Source organism: Bos grunniens, chromosome 5, assembly GCF_055505025.1.
Source record: "Bos grunniens cultivar Pamir isolate PY7600 chromosome 5, Bosgru_T2T1.0, whole genome shotgun sequence".
NCBI classification, from domain to species: Eukaryota; Metazoa; Chordata; class Mammalia; order Artiodactyla; family Bovidae; genus Bos; species Bos grunniens.
Genome location: NC_141169.1, coordinates 67,496,392 through 67,517,012, shown reverse-complemented (window position 1 = coordinate 67,517,012; position 20,621 = coordinate 67,496,392). Strand labels below are relative to the sequence as shown.

At 41.6% G+C, this 20,621-nt stretch overlaps 1 long non-coding RNA gene across 2 annotated transcripts in view; it reads right to left on the bottom strand.

Moving 5' to 3' along the window:
* Positions 1-5,905: 5,905 nt before the first annotated feature.
* Positions 5,906-20,621, bottom strand: part of LOC147372325 (uncharacterized) — a 212,181-nt gene continuing 197,465 nt past the window's right edge. Inside the window, exon 4 of one of the 2 annotated variants that reach the window (XR_015163999.1) lies at positions 5,906-7,209. This is a non-coding gene — a long non-coding RNA (uncharacterized LOC147372325). The remainder of the gene's footprint in view (positions 7,210-20,621) is intronic. The other variant, XR_015164000.1, reaches the window with a different exon arrangement.

Sequence of the window (20,621 nt, the reverse complement as noted above, 5' to 3'; positions counted from 1 at the left end):
AATGAAAAATATCCCACTGGACCCCAAAAAATATTTTATTGCTTCAGTTTGTACTTACTGAATAAGATGATGGGAAGCTAATATGGATTCAATAATAATCTTAGATGAGCTCACACTTTATTGGTTGCAACAACAATAAATCCAATAGTATGTCTAGAAGTGGAAAACCATGCTTATTTCCATTCTCAGAAAATGCACAACATGTCTAAGGATTTAAGGGTTCTTTGCAACAATTCCATGCCCTATTCCTCCCACACTGGGTCCTCAAGCTGAAAGTACAAGTTCGGGAAATGGTACCCATAGAGTCTCTCCTCTCTTATTTTCATTTTTTCTTAGTATGCTCTGTCAAAAGAGCTGGGATACTACCCCTTTGGTCAGAAGTTATTGCTGTTCAGTCATAAATAGGTCAGAACTCTCAGCCCATCTACTTTAGGGCCGAAAACTTGGAAGAGGTCAAAGCTGAACCCTAGTAAGGATGAGAGTTAGGGAAGGGAATCTCACTGTGGTTGTTATCCCACCAGAGAGGTTGTGACAAACTAGAGAGGAAAGCAACTCATGTGTTAATTTTTTTCACTCAGCAAGCCTTTATTGAACACCCTACCATGTGTCAGGAACTTAATTTAGCTAAGGACTTCCTAGCAGTGTGACCTGAGGCAAGTTAATTGATTTTCCCATTCTCAGATTGTTGCCTGTGAAATGGAGATGATCACTGTGCTGAGACAGGTATTCACTAGGATAATACGCACAGGGAGTGACACACAGTCCGGATGTGATGCAGTGAGTGTTCACTGCTGCTGTTCACGTGGAACAAGATGGACGCAGTGTTGCCATCAGGGCATTTTGAGTCAAATGGGACACAGAGAAAAGCATGCAGGAAATTATAGTAGCAACTGATAGAAGGAGCAGAGGGAGTGCTGCAAACACGTAAAAGAGACACCTAATTCAGACTTCCTGGGAAAAACATCTAAGGCTTAAACTGAGACATTAAGGGTGAGTAGTAGTGTTAAAGAAAAGATTATTCTGGTAGTTGTTAAAAATGGTAAGGAAGACTTTTCTTCAAGAGGATCTATTGGCAGAAGGGGAGAAAGCTCAGGCTCAACTCTAAATACCATGGGAGTGGAGATTTATAGCCAAGGAGCAGCACAGGGGGCAGAGGATGGAAAATCATGAAGAGGGTAGGATAATTCTTGCTAAACTAACCAAACAGGATTCTTGATGAGGGCAGGCCAGGGGGATCAGATACCACTGGGAAATGGTGGGTAGGGGATGAGGAGAGGTGATCAGATATTGAGGGTGATCAAATATCAAGGGTGAGGGAGTACAGCTAAATCAACTTCAGAGGATTCCAGCTAAAATTGGACTCTATGAGGATAGAGACCAAAGCCCAGGGCCCAGTCCAGCTGAGTAGAAGGCTCAGAGGAGGCCAACAAAAGCCTGGTTAGAAAGGCAAATAGAAACACATTCTCTCTTCTCCTACAAAGAACACCCCATTTCCAGAGAGGGAGTAACCTCTGTTGCACAATGGAATTACCCAGGGATCTTAACATACACTGATGCCTAGGTCCTACCCCAAGAGGTTCTGAACTAACTGGTATGGCAAGCAGTCTGAGCTCTGGGTTGGGTTTTTGTTTGTTTTCCAGATTTATTGAGATATAATTGACATATAATGGTGTATAAGGTGCAATGATTTGATCTATCTATCTATCTATCTATATATATATATATAGTGAAATGTTCATGGCACTAAAGTTCCTTAACACATCCTTCACCTCACGAAATTACCATTTTGTTATTGCTGTTACACAATATTGTTTGGAGAAGAAAATGGCAACCCACTCCAGTATGCTTGCCTGGAGAATCCCATAGACAGAGGAGCCTAGTGGGCTACAATCCATGGTGTCACAAAGAGACATGACTGAGCAACTAACACACAATATTGTTAACTACAGTTACCATGCTGCACATTAGATCCCCAGAACTCACTGCTCTTATGACTGGACATTGGACATTGGTATCCTTTGACCAACATCTCCTCATTTCCCCCACCTCTCAGCTCCCAGCAACCACCAATCTGCTGTTTCTGAGTTGGCTTTTTCAGATTCCACACAGTATTCGTCTTTCTCTGACTTACATGACTTAGTATGATGAAGTTAACATTCACCCATGTTGTCACAAATGTCAGGATTGCTTTTTATGGCTGAGTAATATTCCATTGTGAAGGGAAAATATGCATATATACATGCATGATATTTTCTTCAACCATTCATCCATCAATGGTCATTTAGGTTATTTCCATGTTTGGACATTGTGAATAATGCTGCAACAAACTTGGGGTGTAAATATCTCGATGAAGTAGTAATTTCATTTTCTTTGGATTAATACCCAGAAGTGAAATTACTGGATCATATGGTTGTTCTTTTGAGGAATCTCCTTACTGTTTTCCATTGTGGCTATACCGATTTGTAGTTCCACCAAAGTGTACTACGGTTCCCCTTTCTGCACATCCTTGCCAGCATTTGTTATTTCTTGCCTAGTAGAAATGGCAATTCTAACAAATATGAGGTGATAGCTTGTTGTGGTTTTGGTTTGTATTTCCTTGATGATTAGTGATGTTGAACATTTTTTCATGTACTTATGGGCCATTTATATGTCTTCTCTGGAAAAAAATGTCTATTTAGGTCCTCTACTTTAAAATCAGATCACTTGGGGTGTTTTCATCTTGTTTTGTTTCTTATTAAGTCACATGAGTTCCTTACATAGTTTGGATATTAACCCCTTATCTGATATATGATTTTCAAATACTTTCTCACATTCCATGGATTGCCTTTTGATTTTGTTGACTGTTTCTTTCACTGTGCATAAGCCTTTTAGTTTGATATAGCTCCACTTGTTTATATTTTGCTCTTGTTGCTTGTGCTTTTATTGTCATATTTTTTCAAAAATCACTGCCAAAACCAATGCCAAAGAGCTTTTCCCCTAAGTTTTCTTCTATAAGTTTCATGATATCAGGTTGATGCTTAAATTCTTAACCCATTAGAGTTAATTTTTTAAGTGGTGTAAGATAGGGATCAAACTTCATTCTTCTGCATGTGAATATTCAGTTTTCCAAACATCATTTATTGAAGAGACCATATTTCCCCCATTGAGTATTCTTGGTTTCCTTGTCAAAAATGTTTCTGGTCACTCAATTCTATTTCACTGGTCTATATGTCTGTACACCAGTACTGCACTGTTTAGATTATTATAGCTTCATAATATAGTTTGAAATCAGAGAGTGTGATGCCTCCAGTTCTTATCTTTGGGAGGTAAGGATGGTACCACATGCAAATAAATAAATGTGACACACCACTTTAATAGAATGCAAGATAAAAATTATATGATCACTTGAATATATGCAGAAAAAGTATTTGACAAAATTCAGCATCCTTTCATGATCAAAACTCAGCAGAGTGGGTATGGAGGAATACTTTGACATAATACTTTACACTTTGACATAATAAGGCCGTATATGACAAACCCACAACTAACAACATACTTAATGATGAAAAGTTAAAAGCTTTCGATCTAAGATCAAGAACAAGACAAGGATGCCCACATGCACCACTCTTATTCAACATAGTAGTGGAAATCCTAGCCAGAGCAAATAGGAAAGAAAAAGGAATTAAAGGCACTCAATTGGGAAAGAAGCAACATTGTGTCTGTTCACAGATGAGGTGATCTTGTTTACAGAAAAATTTAAAGACCCCATCAAAATTGTTAAAACTAAAAAATAAATAAAGAATGAAATTGCAGGACTCAAAATCAAAATATAAAAATCACTTGTTTTCTATATACCAAAAATGAGCTATCTGACAAAACAATCCCATTTATAATAGTATTGAAAACAATAAAACAAGAATACATTTAACCAAGGAAGTGAAAGATTCAAACACCAAAACTATAAGACACTGATGAAAGTAATTGCAGAAGATAAAAATAAATGGAATGATATCCTGTGTTCATGGATCAGAGAAGCTAATATTATTAAAATGTCTATATTACTCATATTACCAAATTACCCATATTACCCATAGAATCATTGCAATTCCTATCAAAACTCCAGTGGCATTTTTCACAGAAATAGAAAATACAATTATAAAATTTGTATAGAACCACAGAGGACCCTGAGTAGCTCTGGGGTTTTTAAAAGTTCCCCTGGTGATCCTATGTTCAATCAGAACTGTGAACCTCTAAGTCTTTTCAAAGCCAGGATGGGGCCTTTGCCCCTAGCATATCAAGCTCTTATCAAATTGACCCATTACCTCCAGAGATACAGAATACAGTTAGCCCTCTATATACACGGGTTCCAAAGCCTTAGATTCAACCAATCTCAAATTGAAAATATTCAGGGGGGAAAAATTCCAGTGAGTTCCAAAAACCAAAACTTGAATTTCCCCACAATGTCAAGTATTTCTATAGCATTTAAATTGCATTAGGTACTTTAAGAAAGAGCTGATCTGAAGTCTATGGGAGGATGTCCATGGGATTTCCCTGGTGGTCCAGTGGTTAACAATTCACCTTGCAATGCAGGGGACATTGGTTTGATCCCTAGTTGGGGAAGTAAGATTCCACATGCCACGGAGTGACTAAGACCGCATGCCCCAACTACTGAAGCCCGCACGCTGTAGAGCCCAGGTGACACAACTAGAGAGCCTGTGAGCCACTACAGAGTCCATGTGCTGCAACAAAATATTCTGCATGACGCAAGGGACCATTCCTGTGTGCGGCAGCTAAGACCTGATGCAGCCAAATAAGAAAGGAAAGAAAGAGAAGTCCATGGCAGACACTCAGAGCTTAAATGCAAATACTATGCCATTTTATATAAGGAACGTGAGTATCCATAGATTTTGGTGTCTGTGGGGCGGGGTTGGGGTGGGATCGGGGGTTCTAAAATCAACTGTCCAACAGATACCAAGGGGCTACCGCATTCTCTCTTGTGAAGTCAATGATAATCACACTGAAGTGGAAGAGTACATGCTACTCAGACTTTAGTGCATAGGAATCACCTCGTCATTGTGTTAAAATGCAGATTTTGATTCAGTAGGTCTGGACTGGGGCCTGAGAGAATTTCTAAAAAGCTTCCAGATGTTGATGATACTGAATTTCAGACTGGAACCTGAGTAGCAAGGACCTACATCTAAAACCATTCCAGTATTTCCAAATTTGAAATAATGTTTCTTAATTACACAGAAAAGCACAACAGAAAAGCATACTCCTCAAAGACAATGGGGTATGGTATGACCATCCCTGTTTGAATGCTGAGCTTTGTTTTACGGAGGCCAGTAAGTTTGCTGTAAAACTAAGAGCTATACAACAAACTAGGTTTGAGCTATTGGTCTTCATTACAAAAGTGGAAATGTACATTTTCAGGAAACAGCTCCTTATGGAATGTCCTGAAAAGCACTGAGGAGGAAGAGGCCAGAGACGCATCCACAGAGAAATCAATAGAACATAATCGTAAATTTTAATCTTTGGATTCAGACTTCTTGGGTTTAAAACTGTCTACCATTTTCTAACTCTGTACTCCAGGCCCAGGTAATAAACCTCTCTGCTTCAGTTTCTTCATTTATGAAATAAAGAGAAGAACCTATTTCCTTGAGTTGTTGTGACAGTTAACATAATGAATGTTTGCAAGGAGCTGAGAAGAGTGTGTCTCTGGCATATCCTGGGCTTCCCTGGTGGCTCAGATGGTAAAGTGTCTGCCTGCAATGTGGGAGACCCAGGTTCAATCCCTGGGTCAGGAAGATCCCCTGGAGAAGGAAATGGCAACCCACTCCAGTACTCTTGCCTGGAAAATTCCATGGACAGAGGAGCCTGGTAGTCTACAGTCCATGGGGTCACAAAGAGTCAGACATGACTGAGCGACTTCCCTTTCTTTCTTTCTTATCACATCCTATATGATCATAAAAAGGTGGCCATGATTACCTGGTTTACCCTGGTTGTATTTTCACTTTGTAAGGTACAGACTGTGATTTTTGTGAGTTCACTGCTGGTTCACCCCATCTTTGAGAGCACTCTGCCCAAACTCCTCTGTCTGTGGCTGCTCCCCTGAATCTCCTATGATTAGATCATTCAACTCTTTGCCACATGGCTCTGCATTCAGCTACTACTGTGTACCTACTAATACTAACCACTGTGCTAAGCACCAGGCCACAGAAGACACACCTTCTGCCCTCAAGAAACTCAGGCAGCAAAGGTGAAGCAACAAGAATCATGATGATCTCTTGTGATCAGAGTTGTCAGACAGGAACAGACTGAGGTTGGAGGATCGCCGAACAGCCCCTCCTTTTGCCTTATTTAATGACTGCCTTTGGCTTTCAAATTCAGGACTGCAACAGTGTTTTATTATAAAGAGTTACCATTTGACCCGTAAACTCCTTATCTGCAGTTTTCACTTATGTAAAATTCAACAATGTAAAATTTTATTAATACTGTACCACTGAAGTCATATGTTTTCAGTCCGCTGAAAATGATTGTTATAAGATAAGACTCAACGTCAGATATGCTATTTTTTCACTGCCATCTAAATCAGGAGTCGGCAAGCTTTTTTTGGAAAGAGCCAGATGGTAAATATCTCAGACTTTGTGGGCCATATTCTCACTGTCTCTACTCCTAGACAATCCATAAATGATTGGGTGGGGTTGTGTTCTAATAAAACTGTTGATGAAAGCAGGCAGTTGGCCTGGAGGTCTTGGTCTGTTGATCTTTCAACCTAAGTGCCCATTTTTCACTTCACATATTCCTCACTCAAACACTGGGAAACAGTATTTCCTCACCTTCAAAGATAAAATGGTCTCACTGTCTCATTTGCATTTGTTATCTTCATTACTCATGAAATGCTTATTTACATAAATCTGTAAGCTGATATATCTAGAAAACAAAGTGTTTTCATCTTTGTCTTGAATATGATAATTCTAATAGTTAGAGCTGTTTCTTACAGTGACCAGAAAATTTTCAGAAGGAAAACTCTAAGCATTGTAAGAGAATTCAACATTTTTTTGAAACTTAAATGAGGAAACTACAGAGAGATCACTTACCTTTACAGGCCTCAGGGAACTGTGGTTACAAAAGTGAACTTTTGCTAAACCACCCAATCCAATTCTGGTTTCACCATCTAGTAGCTGGTGACCTTGGGTGAGTTGTTAACCATTCAGTGCCTCATTTCTTCACCTATAAAATGGGGATATTAAGGTTCCTACTTCATAAGGTTATGGTGGAGATTATCAGGTAAACTGCATAATACAAATAGAAAACAATGTGTACAGTAAGCTTACCCAACAAATGTAGCTATTGCTTTTGTTCTTTTCATTCCTGAATGTGAAGCGTGACCTTACCCTGGGCTTACTTTACTTTGTCTCTACTAAGAAATATGGGGACCTTCTTCTCATGCTGCAACCCCATCAGGTGCAGCAACGATGTGTTGGTTTTACTGTGGAAAGTTAAAATTGTCCTCAACCAAATGAAAGTCAATTTGTGATCCCTCTGCTCTGACCTTGAGAACATTTCTTAAGCTTCAGCTATGCACCTTGGGGTGGCTTTCATCTACATTGGGATGTTTCTAAGGCAGTTAAATGAAACATTAAGAGGGTCATATGCATATCAGCATTAAGACCACATTGAGTATTTGGTGGATATTCTTAGAGATTTGTTTGTTTTTGTTGTTATTTTTGTTGATTCCACTTCATTTCTACTCCTGTTATCCCTACTGAGATGTGTTTTGTGGTTGGAGTTAAGGCCTAGTTCAGTTCAGTTCAGTTGCTCAGTTGTGTCTTACTCTTTGTGACCCCTTGGACTGCAGCACTCCAGGCTTCCCTGTCCATTACCAACTCCCAGAGCCTGCTCAAACTCATGTCCATCAAGTCGGTGATGCCATCCAACCATTTCATCCTCTGTCATCCCCTTCTCCTCCTGCCTTCAATCTTTCCCAGCATTAGGGTCTTTTCCAATGAGTCAGTTCTTCGCATCAGGTGGCCAAAGTATGCATTTGGTGTCTTTCAACTAAAGACCCAGAAATCCTCTCTCTGTGTACACTATGATTTTCCAGCAATCACCATGCTTTGCAGACTTGAGTCAGGTTAGAATACTATAGAGAGAGAGTGTGATATCTAAGAGAAAGGGCAGCTTTGCTGGATAGACAGCCCTTTAATCAGGTCCTATGTGCAAATGTGCTTTGAACTATTAAGCAGGAAGCAACAATTATATATAATGTACCTATTTTTGCCTCTGGCCTATTCTCAGACAGTACTGTCTAGTAAAACTTTCCACAATAATGGAAATGTTCTATATCTGTGCTGCCCAACACAGTAGCCACAAGCTCCATGGAATTATTGAGTACTTGAAGTGTAGCCAGTGTGAGTAAGGAACTAAAGTTTTAATTATTTTCAGTCTAAATCATTTAAATGTCACTGGCCATGGTGCAGGGCATGTTGCATGTGTTAAAACAAAACAATCTTGCAAGGCAAGTCATATGTGCCCTCCCCCTTTAAAAAAGAGGGTGAAATCTCAGAGAAGTTAAGGAACTTTCTAAGAGTCACAGAGCTAGCAAGTGGCATGTGGTCAGAGAGAATTCATATCCCCGTTTCTCTGATGTCATGCCCAGGGGTTCTTCTTCCACATCAAACTATATAGCACTATGCTATATTGTATTATATTATACTGTATTATATTACATTATATTCTGTTAAGTTGTTGTTGTTATTCAGTCACTAAGTCGTGTCCAACTCCTTGCGACTTCATAGACTGTAGCCCACCACGCTCCATGGGGTTCTCTAGGCAAGAATACTAGAGTGGGTTGCCATTTTCCTCCCCAGGGGATATCTTCCCAGGCCAAGGATCAAACCTGTAACTTCTCCATTGGCAGGCAGATTCTTTACCACTGAGCTACCAGGGAAGCTCTTATGTTATGTTACAGTATGTTATATTTTACTATTATTCCCTTGAAATCTATCATTACAACTAAATATTGTTATATGGAGATAAAATATACTCTAACCCATTCTCTCTAGCAAAACAAGATTAGCAAACTTGACATGTACCAAAGGAAAGAATTCACAATTGCCTATGGATAACCCAGTAGCCCCTTTTCTCTGAAGAGACTTCAGAATAGGTCCTGACCTTGCTTTTTGATTCTTGCCACTGAGACAATGGAAGATGACCCCAAAAGAACAGTCAGCTATCACAGCAAACTGGTAGTTTGGGGGCAGTAGCTTATTTCTTCCAGCAGACTTAGATGGATTTGATTTCCCAACACATGTTTATGGATGTGCTCTCCTGCGTCCCACACACACAGAGCCATTTCCCTTTTGAACAGCTTGTCTGGTTACATCTTGTAGTAATTTATCTGCATGCTCCCTGCCAACTGGTTTGTAGGGAAAACATATTTGATGCATAATAATAGATCATTTGGGGATAAATCAAACTCTTAATGAAGTCCTGCTTCTCTTCAGCCAGGCATTTTACTCAGAAGTCTCTCTTGGGCTCTGGTGACTTGAGGAAAGGGAATGTGGGTGCCCCAATCTTCGAGACAAGTAGGCGCATAGAAAGCTGAATTTCTCTAAGACAAGGCTAACGACACGGCATCCCTAGGGTCCCTTCTCGTGGAGTCCAACTGAAACCACTGAAGTTGGATTGGAGACTAGAGCCTGGAGACAGTTCAGATTAGACCTATGTTTGGAAGAAATGAGAGATCTATTTTGCCCAAAGCCTCACACTTTCCTTGGAGGGAAGCCATGGCCGCCCACACACCCTTGTCTTTCCCAGTTCCTGTAAGGAAAAAGAAAGTTACGAGGAGATAGAAAGTATAAAGAAAAGGGGGGAAGGGGCAGGGGGAGAAAAGAGTGAGCTGAACAGAAAATCTTTTTTAAAAAAAGGAAGAAGGAAATGAAATAGTCAGGAGACACTGAGCAGGAAGGATGAGGGAAAGAAAGGAGAAAAGAAATACATCAAAAGCTTCCATTAAAAACCATATGTATCAAAAATACTGTTACTAGTTGGTTCAAGTTGCGTGTCGGCCATGTGCCAAACTAGGTGCTCCTAGGCACTGCTAAGGCCCCAGTGAGACCTACAAAGTCCACAAAAGCCACAGTTACTGTCACCAAAGCCCTTATCCTGAGCATCTACACCACAGACGCTACTAGCGAACTATACAATCTGTCTTACAGCTATTTTTCTCTGGATATCCAGAATTGGAGGAGTCAGAGGGGGAAGGCACACTGGGAGAATCGGAGTAACTGATATAAAATGTTTAATCATATCAGTCTGTCCTCATTTGAGGACATGCATCACCCATAGACAGACTTAAATGCCAAGTAAAACACGTCTTGTGCTTTGAGTCTGAACTCATGAACTCCCCCCGGGAGCCCTGTAGGGGCTGGTATATGCTTTTCATAGAGTTGGGGGGTGCATTTAAAGCTAAATTCTGTGATTGTTTTCTAAGGAGAAAAATGAGCTGTGTTGGTGCTTTTCTTTAGCAAATGAGGAACTCTTTCATCAAGTCAACCCCTTTCCCCAGTCTTCTCTGGCTCCACTGCCTCCAGGATCAAGTCCAAACCCTTTGTCCTGAAATCCAAGGCCTTCCACAGGCTGGCTCCAGACGGCCTTATCAACAGTGTTTTTCCACTGCTCTCCACTGTGAATTATCAAGTCCAGTGAAGCTGGTCTGCGCCCTCTTTCCTACCCCAAGACACACATGTACTGGCCCTGAGAGGACAGTTGCTGAGAGGATGGCTGCTTCAGCTTCCGATGCCTTTGGTCCCAGATTCCTTCCACATGGAGTGCCCCTCGCTTCCATTAAAACTCACCCTCTTCTAAACCCTATGTAAACTTCAAAGCCCTACTTTGAAGGCCAGTCTCCTTGGGAAGAATTCTCTGACCATCCAAATCCACAGTGACCTCTTCCTTCTCTGCCCCTTCATGATATTCAGTTTTAGTTCCACTATGAAGGCGTGGGCTGCCGTCTATGGGTTCGCACAGAGTCGGACATGACTGAAGCGACTTACCAGCAGCACCAGCATGAATAGACGGCTACAGGTTGTCATTCAATGATGCCTCAAGTCCCTGGGAAGGAGATCTCTCTGTCCTGCTATGCTTCCACTTCTCGGGCTTTCCTTTCTGGTCTCCTCCCTTCATGCCCATCAACACTGCCCAGCTGTCAGTGCCTCCTTGTAAACTGGTCTCCATCTGTCATCTCTCCTTCTCATTTGCTAGGAAGCCAGATTACCAAATTGCCCCCAACCCCAGTGTGAGAGAGTCACTTCCTCACCTCTCTTCCCTAAGGATGACAGGATGGGCAAGTATTGACTATAGTGTTTATTTCACTGTTTTGTTATAAAAATTCATGTATGCTTTCTGTCTTCTCCAAGGGATCATAAGTTCCTTGAGTGTAGGGATTCAGCCATGTCTGTTTCCCACTCAGTGCCTCCAACAGTACTCAATACATGATGTACTCAATACATGTTTATGAAAATAATACTCAATAAACATTTATGAAATATATTTTTATCATGATTGCATTACTCCACTGTGCCTTAAATATAGGCATATGCTGAATGAAGGCTCAGAGAGCCTTTCTGGGAGCCATTTCTCATTTCTCCTGTCATTTCTGGAGAAATAAGAAAGATCTGAAACATTTAGGTTAGGGGGTCTTCTCTCTCCTGTGCCTGGCTTCATTCTCACATGGGCTTTTCTCTCATGCTAGTGTGGTTCCCCAGAGGAAGTTCAGGGTATTATTTCCCTAAGCACAGTGGATATAGGACAAGTGGGGTGACTGTCTCCTAGCTCATCAACACCCAAGGAGGAGAAACCAAGTACAGCAGGTCACCAGAACTAGAACTGAGCGTGACATCAAGGGGCAAGTCTGTGCTCTCAACCTCTCAGGGCCACCTCATGTCTCATCATTGCCTCTTTTGGTACACAATTTAGTCTCCTCCCTAAGTGGATTTTCTCCACCAGGCAGCTCAGCTCACTCAGGCTTTGTCTTGCTGTGATGCTAAATGCATTTCGTAATCTCTCAGTTTTCTCCCCCACTAGCTGGCAAGGGTTGCTCAATTTTCTAATTCCAACACTGTGAGTGAAGGATGCCATTATCCTTGCCTGCTTTTCCTTGCCAGGCCAGAAGTCCCTGGCAAGCTTCAAGACGGGCCAACTTTGATTCAGGTACCATCCAGGGTGAAGTCAGCTATGGTTGAGACGTGGGTGGGCTGGAGGGAGAGGGGACATCAGAGAAAATATGGCAGCCTAAGCCCACCCTGTCAGCAGAGCCCATGGGCAGGTATAAACCCCCTTTCATTGGACATTGGACTTGTTTCTGAAGACAGACACTGTCATAGCAGGGTAGAAAACCTGATTCCTACAGACAAGCAGTATAAATGAGTACAGCAGGCTGGTGCAGAGCAATGGGAGATGGTGGCTCCAGCAATTGTTAACATGTGGAAATGTTGCCAGAACTTTCCATTTTTAAAGAGAAGCCGTAAGCATGGATTTTAGTGTGAAGTTCCTGAGTTTAAAGCTCAGCCAAACTTATCTGTTCAAGCCAAACCAAACTGATCTGAGGGCCATTGTTAGCTCCAGCTGTCAGTTTGCAGCTCCTACTTTAAAAACTGAGGTCCCGAGGCAGATCGCCTGAAAGTTAGGTAAATGACCTCTGAGCAAGTGGCCCCTTATTATAATTCATTTCCTTTTACTCTAGTTATTTGCATAGTAACCGCCCACCTCCCATTTGGTGTCTATTGACTAACTTATTAAAATGTTACTCACTTTGGATTGCTCTGCTTTTGCATCATTTCAGAACCCTTCCAACTTCTTGCCCAAGTTCCCATGGTACCACCTTCAACCAGGAGAAGACAAGGCTCCAGGGGGATTTTAGTTTGAGGTTTCATGAAAGGTCAATTTGGGAATATGATTCTTTGTTAATGACCTTCTTGTCAGGTTTCTCAAAGACCACCCAGGCCTCTGGCTTGAAGATAAAGCCAGGACTAAGGGCCAGCTGGGTAATCAGAAAAAGCAAATCTCATGCCTTGGGAGCTGTGGAAGGTAAATTTTGCAAGGTTGGATACAGAAGCCAGAAGAATAGGCATGTCTGTTTGTCTCGGGAGGGGGTGGAGAGATGGAAAGCGGAAACATGTGATTACTGGGTTGACTAGTCACAGGATTTATCAAACTTTATTGATAATTCTCTGTAATGCCCAATGATTACGGCAAATTTCCAGCAGCAATGAATCTTGGCTGTTCCTTTCAATCAGGAACAAAACTAGTCCACAGGGTAAGTGATGTTTAAGTGTCTCTCCAAGAGAAAGATGGATGTGGCCCTTGGCTAGTTTCTTCAGAAATATCTGGTTTAGGAAGAACCAATGTCTAACATTATTTTTATATGATAAGATTGGGGAGAATGAAATCCTTGAAGGCCAGTTCAATGTCATATCCCTGAGATGAGCCTTGAGAAATATAGTCCCTGCAAACCTCTCCTAGAGCATACCTGGGCTGTGGTCTCTCCTCTTCTTTTTCAAACCCTGTGGGTGTGACTGTGTGTGTTTTCTTGAAACATGGTATTCATATATTTGTATAGAAAAGAGTACACACTTGTTAAGTGTTCCTCTGAATAAATAATCACACAATGAACATATCCATATAACTACTACCCAGGCTAAGAAATAGAATACTATCAGTACTTAAGTTCCCCTACTAAGTCCCTTTCCAGACATGGGGCCCTCCAACTCCCCACATATAGTCACATCTCGATTTCTAATGCCATAGATTTAAAAATGCCTATTTTTGAACTTCATATAACAGAAACCATATTATGCATATTTTGTGTCTGCTTATTGCAATGGTCAATTCATTTCATTGCTGTGTAATATTCTACCATATGACTACAATACAATCTTTCCATTTTACTATTGATGAAGATACGACTTATTTCAAGTTTGGGACCATTACAAATAACGCTGCTATGAAATTTTTGTTCAGACTTTAGGTACCCTTGTGCATGAATTTCTATTTGGTGTATATCTAGGAGTGAAAGTGCTGGCTTACAGGATAGATGTATTTCAACATGGGAAGATATCATTAAACAATTGTCCAAAATGGTTATACCAATCTAAACCAATGTGCAAGAATTCCTTTTGGCTTGGCCTTTCATTTTTTAAAGACAAACTTCATCTCCTACCTACCTCCCCATCAAGTCCTCCTTCACTCCATTACCACTCATTCGCTGCCTGCTTTTGCAATTTCTTTAGCACTTAACAGCATTTTCCAAAATTCTCTGATACTGAGTCACCTAAAGAACATGCTAAAATTAAAAATTTCTGGAGACCACCCTGGTAAAGCACCGGGGGAAGCTGCATGGTTCATCAGAGCCCCAGTTGATTCTGATCATCAGAGGAGTCTGAGGAATAGCAAATATCATAGAATTTAAGAGAAACAGATAAAAGTGGTCCCAAGGTATGATCAGGAGAAGGGAGTACAGAGGATGAGATGGTTGGGTGGCATCATCGGCTCAATGGGTATGAGTTTGAACAAGCTCTGGGAGATGATGAAGAACAGGGAAGCCTGACATGCTGCAGTCCATGGGGTCGCAAAGAGTCGGATACAACTGAGGGACTGAACAGCAAGGTATGATCACTCTAGTTAGGAATAATACCTAAATATGATTGGTCACTTATTCAGCTTCACTCAATATTCTTTTCCTGCCATCCTCCTCACCATGCCCATCTCCAGCCCCAAGAATTTCAGAAAATGTAGATCCTAGAGACTTCGCCTACTAATCTACCAAGCTATGTGGCCTTGCTGTCCTTGGATAGCAGCAGCAGCACTTGGAAGCTGTTAGCAAAGCAGAACCTCAGGCCTGCCCCAGACTTCCAGAACCAGTATCTGAAGTTATTTAAGACCCCCAAGGGATTTGTATCCACAGAACAGTTTGAGAAGCATCACTTTGTTCTGTGTGTGAGGGGAAGTGCACCAGATAATTTGGGTGATCCTAGGACCTAAGCAATATAGAAAGGCACGAGCTTTGGAACCAGACAGTTTTCAGTGAGCCCCAGCTGATAGGGAAGTTACTTAATATCTACCTTATCTAAAATCATCTGTAAAGAGGAGCTAATAATCCCTACCACACTGAGATGTTATGGGGATTAATGAAGTGACCTCAGTAAAGTATCTGCTTCATAGTTAGGGCTCCCCCGTTGATGGCAATTTGCTTTGCACAGTGCCTGGTACAATAAAAAGCACTCCAAATGCTGTAACTACTGTGGTTTTGGTGGAAGTGGTACAGATAACATTATTATTATTAGCCTCAAGGAACTTACAATTCAGGAGAAGGAAACACAGTTAAGCACATAAAAAGTTTAGGGAAGATGAAAGATTATAACTACAAAGGGTTGTTATAGTTCAGTCGCTCAGTCATGTTGCGACCCCATGGACTGCAACATGCCATGCTCCCTATCTCTTGGAGTTTGCTCAAATTCATGTCCATTGAGTCAGTGATGCTATCTAACCATCTCATCCTCTGTTACCTGCTTCTCTTTTTGCCTTCAATCTTTCCCAGCAACAAGGTCTTTTCCAATGAGTTCGCTCTTTGCATCAAGTGGCCAAAGTACTGGAGCTACAGCATTCAACATAAATCCTTCCAATGAATATTCAGGGTTGATTTCCTTTAGGACTGACTACAACAGGATCCTTCTCCAAATTGGAGATCCTACAAGAATCAAGATTCTAAGCATGTAAATATTAAATATATTTCAAGGCAGGGCAACTAATATATCTAATCATTTAGCCTATGTAAGGCACACATTTAACATTACCTCATTCGATACACCCAACTACAAATGAGACAGATACTATTCAAATTGCTCCCACTTAGTAAAGGAAAACAATAGAGCCCCACAAGGTTAGCTAATTTGCCCAAGGTCACCTTAATATTAAGAGGTGGAGCCAAAATTCACTTCACTGACTCCAGAGCACATACTCTTAATGATGGTGATTCTGAACAATTTTCTTCACATGACTTAAGATTCTTAGAAAGCAAGGGAAACCACTGTGGCTGGAGTGAGTTGAGGGGCTTCACAGAAGAGACACTGATTCACCCAGAGCTGCATAGACTCAGCAAAACTGGGCAGAGAGGTATTCAAGAAAAAGATACTCTCCTAATTCCAGCAGCATTTCGGATGCACAATTACATCTCTTCACAAAGTGTGTTCATAAACACTCATCCAGGGCTTGTTGTTGTTTAGTTACTAAGTTGTGTCTGGCTCTTTGTGGTCCCCATGGACTGTAGTCCGCCAGGCTCCTCTGTCCATGAGATTTTCCAGGCAAGAATACTGGAGTGGGTTGCCGTTTCCTTCTCCAGGGGATCCTCCTGACCCAGGGACTGAACCTTCATCTCCTGAATTAGCAGGCAGATTCTTTACCACTGAGCCACCTGGGAAGCCCCATTCAGGGCTACTGAGCTAGAATATAAATTTTCTCTGTCTTGATAATCTTAATGTCTATAGCTTCTAATTTAATCCTACGACTACCATATGAAGTTGCTATCTTTGTTTTGCAGGTAAGAAAAATAGAGGCAGATACTCAGAAACTCCCATTGAAACTACCGTTGAAGGCAACTACCATTTGTCCCTTTAGGAAGATCTGGAGGCTATAGAGTGACCTATCATTATGATGTGCTGGAAATGGAAGAGTTCCCTGGATGCAGAACCTACAAGAAATTCTTGGGATAAGCTGGCCACCCCGATAGAGATCTAAACACAACATCCATGCTTGCAGTAAGATGCTGCCACTGGTTAAACCAAAGGCTGTGTGTGTGTGTGTGTGTGTGTACATGCACACACTAAGGTAGGGTGTGCTACTCTCACCAGAGATCCAATACTCCACACCTTACCCACCCATGACCTGCTCTCTGCTTAGTCCCCAGTGACTTCATGGTCAAAGGGACAGACTCTCCTTCTCTGAACACTGACTGTAGCTCAAAATTTTCTCTCTACTCATTTCTTCCTTTTAAACTTGCTGCAGTGTATGTCTAGGGCATGTGATGTGCCAACACAGAGATGAATAGAACAGGTAAAATTCTCGCTTTCAAGGAAATTACTTTATTAGCAGGGCTTTGAAAATTGCTGGAGTGAGGTTGGGAGGGTTTTGGTGGGAGGGATTCTGGAAGAGCCAGAGATTGTTCAAGTCACATTAGAACAACTTTCTGACAATCAGAAATAAATCTTGGTTCTTTTTTTTTTTTAATTTTATTTAATTTTTAAACTTTACAGAATTGTATTAGTTTTGCCAAATATCAAAATGAATCCGCCACAGGTATACGGGGCTGACCTTGCATAAACAGACATTGTCTAGCTCCATGGTCTGACTACTGAATCTTTCAAAAAGAGAATAACCAATAGACTGACCTTTGCTTTCACAATGTGCATGCTGTGCTAAGTTACTTTAGTCGTGTCCGGCCCTTTGTGACCCCATGGACTGTAGTTTGCCAGCTCCTCTGTCCATGGGATTCTCCAGGCAAGAATACTGGAGTGGGTTGCCAAGTCCTCCTCCAGGGGATCTTCCCCACCTAGGGATCGAACCTGCATCTCTTATGTCTCTTGCATTGGCAGACAGGTTCTTTACCACTCGAGCCACCTGGAAAGCCCTTGCTTTCACAATCAGTTGTTTAGTCACTCAGTTGTGTCTGACTCTTTGTGACCCCATGGATGGCAGCACGCCGGGCTTCCCTGTCCATCACTAACTCCTGGAGCTTGCTCAAACTCATGTCCATGGAGTCGGTGATGCCATCAAACCACCTCATCTTCTGTCATCTCCTTCTCCTCCTGCTTTCAATCACAATAGATAATAGTAAATGTGAGGTGAATGTGGTATCTTAACAATGTTGGAAAGGGGCCACTTCTAGAGGATGTTTCTTGTGAGCAAATCCTTTCCCCAGCATCCCTCACCATACAACCCATGCCGCTGGGCATGGCAGCTCTTGTTGGATATGTTCCTGTGAGGACAATGGCAGGCAAAGCTAGTCTACATGCTAGACAGGATAAGTAAGTGGTAGTCCACGCAGGGGACAGTAATGGGAGCTTCTCAGAAGGGAGGGAGGTCAAGCTGCCTTGGTTCCCCTGCCTCTCTCAGGAGTTTGGGGGGCTTCAAAATATGAGTCCACCAATGTCTTTATGGACAAGGATCAAAATGATCAAATTCATGCATCACTGGCAGCAGCATAAGCAAACATCCAGAAGAGGCATCCCAGGAAACAGGGAGGATCCATTTCAAGTTCTGAGACGACTGAAGCTTGGCACTCCCTGACAAATGCACTCCAGCCGGTTTTGATCCACACGAGACACCAGCGTGTATGTGCACACGCGTGTTTATATATCTGCATATTACAGAAAATGCACTTAGTAAGCAGGAGACCTCCATTTCATCTTCCTTTTACTGAACGGCAATCTCCTGGAGAGGAAGATCCATGAAATGTCAGGGAAGATTATAACTCCGGCGGTCCAAGGAGATGAGGTAGGTAGCTGGCATTTGCACAAGGGAATTTAGATTATCAGAACACCTAATTGGAAGAGATTTGGTTAAGCTCTTCCTGCCAACTTTCCTATAGATAATGGTCAAGCCGTGGGGCCGTGTGTGCTCTGGATCTTGAGGGGAGCAGGCAGCCCAAAGCCTCCTTGGCCTGATGCACCCTTCAGCTTAGCAGACTCTAAGTAAACAACTGATTCCACTAATCTCGGAGGCCTCCCTCTGGTGTCTAATAAGTACAGGCTCCCTCTCGGCATTTGCCTCTTCTCCGTGGCTCCCTTATGAAATGTGATGCTAGCTGTAGAGTTGGAAGGACAAAGGAACTGAGTAAGTGTAATTTATTATCCAGGATTGTTTTCAACCTTTTTCCAATTATACACATTTTTCTTTTGGCTTTGGCAGACCTGAGTTATGAGGCTGTTCTGGTCACTAATGGGCTGAAAAAAATGGGCCCCAAGTATTCCTTAAGGGATGTGTTACTGGCCTGTAGTTATTTGCCTATGGCATTCACTCTGTTGAATGCAGTTAATTAAATGAGAAAACTAATACTGACTCCTGCTTCTCCCACACTGTCTGCTTTCCCTCCCTCCACGTGCACCAAGGCTTAATATGGGATCATTTCATTTAGGGACCAGAAAGCTGTCAGACCAACAGAGATGGAAGCCCAGACTGGGTTGGGTGCTCTCATTGGAATTTGTTTATTTGTTCACACCCACTGGGGAGAAATAAAGGGCTTAGGAAAGACAGAAAGCCTGCACTTTTAAAACTGTGGAGCAAAAAACAATGGGCTGGGTGACAGGGACTCGTTTATGACCTTGGGTTGGAGGCTGATTTGATGTGTGACCTTGAATAAGTAATTTATTTCACTGGGTTTCATGTTCCTGACTTGAAATGGGGAAGAGTCATGAGACTACCCCTCACCTTGTCTATTGGATTGGTTGTGAATCCAAGGCTCTTTTCTTCATCCTGCCCACTTACTGGTGGGCATTCTCTTGGATTCAGGATTTGTGACCTGCTCTTTCCACGGTATCAGAGATCTCACACCTTCTCATAGCATTAGGCCTGGCATCTTTGCAGGGATCCACAAAATCCGTATCAACTTCTCTCTCAAGATCCAATCTAATTTAGCCAAACTATTCATTGGAAATTTTCTAGGTGGATGCTTTGCTTTGTGAGATTTACTCTTCTATCCAAACTCACCCAGGGCACACTTCAATCTTTATATAGGAACCACAGGCACAGCCTAAAGAGGGTGTGGGCTTTGAATATTAATCTAGTACTTCTAATTCTGACTTGCGTGAGCTACTCGTACATACCAAGCTTGGAATGGAGACGGTCAGACTGGAAATGGAAAACTCTTGGCAGACTACCTGTTACATTGCAGACACTCAATAAATAACATCCTTCGTCCTATCCTTGAGCTCTTTTGGAATTTATATAACACCTTCAACTCTCAGATTATCTTTTATGTCTGTTACACAAAGTTTTCAAATACAGAACAAAGCACATAAAGAGCTGACTCTCCAGTAACATTCTGGACATTGAATCTTGCTTTCTTATTGAGTTCCACTATTAATTTGGAGACATGTTCCATTGGAGACAAGAATAACTTTGAAGCTATACCAAATATGTAGGGATATATGTAATAAATACTATGTAAGAATACATTTAGGAATGTAGCAGTTTCTGAAGCACAAGAAGAACCATGAAATTTTTGTGATAAAATGCTAGTATTAACATTCAAAAATTCATTATTTGTATAAAAATATACAGAAATTGAAAATACCATGTCTAAACTGTGGAAAACAATGCAATACAGAAGGTTCCTTCTTATCAAATCAGGAAATTTTCTTGTTGATTTTAAGGTACTTTATTTAGCACTGGTGGTTTCATAGCTAGTCAAGGCATGGTCTATTTCACCTTTCTTTTTAAAGCTTCCGCAGACCTTTTAAAGTAACAATCTCCCCTCCGAGACTACATTTATACTTTTGGTGACAAGGTGAAAACAAACAAACAGACTAGACTCCCTATCCCAAGGAGAGAGGTCAAAAAAATAACTAAAAATGCAGAGACAAGTGGAA